Source organism: Empidonax traillii, unplaced genomic scaffold, assembly GCF_003031625.1.
Source record: "Empidonax traillii isolate 1590-97213 ecotype Southwest subspecies unplaced genomic scaffold, ASM303162v1 scaffold280:size897971, whole genome shotgun sequence".
NCBI classification, from domain to species: domain Eukaryota; kingdom Metazoa; phylum Chordata; class Aves; order Passeriformes; family Tyrannidae; genus Empidonax; species Empidonax traillii.
In genome coordinates this window covers 18,008-20,686 of record NW_020955473.1, presented here as the reverse complement: position 1 = coordinate 20,686, position 2,679 = coordinate 18,008, and the positions used below count along the sequence as shown (strand labels likewise).

The 2,679-nt window shown below is 46.4% G+C and overlaps 1 protein-coding gene across 1 annotated transcript in view; it reads right to left on the bottom strand.

The window, feature by feature from the left end:
- The window catches only part of EPC1 (enhancer of polycomb homolog 1), a 65,324-nt gene extending 63,611 nt beyond the window's left edge, over positions 1 to 1,713 (bottom strand). Inside the window, exons 1-2 of the mRNA XM_027890207.1 lie at positions 1,446 to 1,713; positions 596 to 699 (exon numbers count right to left, since the gene is read on the bottom strand). The gene's annotated coding sequence lies outside the window, so the exon portion shown is untranslated. The remainder of the gene's footprint in view (positions 1 to 595; positions 700 to 1,445) is intronic.
- Between the last annotated feature and the right edge of the window lie 966 nt (positions 1,714 to 2,679).

Sequence of the window (2,679 nt, the reverse complement as noted above, 5' to 3'; positions counted from 1 at the left end):
AAGAGACATAACTTAATATAAACCCTGTTGTGTCCATCTCCACCTTCACCACACCAAGGGCAGTTTTCCCTCATACTTTAGACCAAAGTAATCCATCAAGAGCCATCACAAATGGTATTGTAAACTCTTTTAGCCACCACCAGACCATACAGCAACAACATAATATTCTTCCTTACACACGAGAGCTGCATTATATTTATAAAGACAGTCACATATTTGTGGATCCGTTTATTACTCGGCAAAGAATTCCCCCCCCCCCCCCCCCCCCCCCCCCCCCCCCAACAGAAAGCTAGAACCCCAAAAATAAAAAACCAAACCAAGTCCATCTGGAAAATATTTGAGTTCTAATACTCTTAAATTGAAGTTAAATTGTTGTTAAGCTTCGCGTGTATAAAATTTTAAAGAGGAAAAAAAAACTGACTTCAGTAATTGTCGCTATTAAGGAGACACCGTTGGGTGGGATACACATGAGATCAAAGCTATGAAAAATACAAGGCTACGTTTTGTTCATCAACACAACGAAAACCCCCCACAGCACTAACACAAGCCAAAAACCCGCAGAAACGAATATTTTTGGTTAAAACCACAAACTTACCTTGGGAGAAGGCAGCCCTTGCAAAAGGGCTGTAACAATATGGACTGCATACTCGCTCTCCTACAATCAGCCATCTCCATGCTGCAAAGGGCTCCCCGAACATCCTTAAAATATTTCGCAAATGCAGAAAGTGAGACTTTTCTTTCTTTCTTTTTTTTTTTTTCCTTCTCTTCTCTCTCTTTTTATTTTTCCTCTCCCTCCCCGTCACCCCGCCAGGATCTCCGGCTGAGGAAGGAGGCGGCTTCCCGAGGGTCGGCGGGCGATGCCGGCGGCGGCCGCAGCCGGGGCGGGGGACCCGGTGCCTCCGGGGTCACAACTTTGCCGGGGCCGGCGGCGGCTCGATGGGCTCCGCGGGCAGCGGCGCCCCCGCCCGCTCCCCCCCCCTCCGCCGCCGCCTGGAAAAATGCAGTGTGCCATTTTACACCCGCCTCTGGAACACACAGGACCAAAGTCTAGCGCTGGTTTTCGGTGACACTGCAAAACTACGGCTCGCCCCGCGCAACTCCCCGCCTCATCCTCCCCCCTCGGAGAGAGAGAGAGAGAGAGCAGCCGCCTCTTGAGAATTAATAAAGAAAGACAGCTGGAGAAAATAATTCCGAGACTTCGTCGTTTTCCCTCCGTCCCTCCCCCCGCCCCCGCCCCCACTCCGAACCCCGCAGCAAGTTTGTGCCGCCTGGCGCATCCCTCGGCTCCCCCCGCGGCACCCCCGCACCCCCGCCCGCCGCACTCCGGCAGCCTCGCAGCATCCGAAAGAGCCAGTCATGCCTGGAACAAAATCCATGATTCCTGGAAAGTGGGGAGGCTGGAATCCCAACAAATACTCAATTTACTTACAATTATGAATACCTACCTTGTGAAAGAACTAAATTAACACTAAATTCAACAGATACATCCGTTACTGCAGGAATAGTTTTTCCATAAATACTGTTTTAAAAACCCCTCCTTATACTGACTGACAGAATTCTACCATGCTGCCCACAAACAAAATGGCTGTGGCACCGAGTTTTTTGGTTCCTCCCACTGTGCCTCCCCCTGGCCTCCAGGAAGTGGTAGAAATCCAAAATAAAATCCGCACGAAAAGTACAATACATCAGCCAAACTCCGCACGGCACCGTCAGACAGCAGCGGGAGGGAAGCACATTTACCAACATTGTACTTTCTCGAGGATTTTTATTGTTTTTAAAAGGGCATCAATCACTGGGAATTTACATCACTGTGTAATTTGAACTTCCTGCTTTACATATTTATAAGGTCTTTCACCTATCTTGGCAGGCTTTCAAATTAAGTGGGTTGGGAAATTTGATGCTGTGGCTCTAGTTTGCGAGCTGAGTCAGGTAGTCACTGCTGTAGCTGGGCTCTGAAAACACGGGCAAATTCTAACACCTTCGCTGTTCAGCACAAGATAAAATTACCCCCCCAACATATCACAGTCTCATAAGTGAGCATTTAGGCACAGAGAGGCCCCTGGAGTGAGGATTCTCAGCGATAGCTGAAATTTAGGCCTCTTGCACACAAATACACGTTTTGTAATATTTATGATTTTGCACTGTGGTTCACTGTAGTCTGCCTTAACCATGATTTCTATGGAAATAATCTTGGATTTTCTCGTATTATGACCCTGTTTAGTGCTCCAGACCTTTAACTTTTTTTATATATATATTCACCTTAAAATGAAAATAAACAGGAAAATAAAGCATATTTATGTTAGAGATTATGACAAAAATGTTGATATGTGGTCCTCTGTCTGATCCACCAATTTTGCCAGGCAATAGCACAGCTCCCCTTGGACGCTGCCTCATGGGCTCTGAAGGGCCTGATTCATTTCCCGTGAGAGTCCTTTTCCTGCCTTTAGGAGGAGTTACAAAGGAGACAGGCTGTCAGACCTGCTGAGCCTGATCCAGCCCTATATTACAAGAATTAATATTCCCAACTAATGCGGTTCTAAACCTTTTTCAGAGCCACTGAAAAAACAGTGAAATTGGTGATGTTTCTCCTGAACCATCTCATATTTCTAAGGCTTAGATTAAAAAAAAAAATATCTGCAAAGAAGTTTGAAAGGCAAATTTTGCCATTGTTATAATATG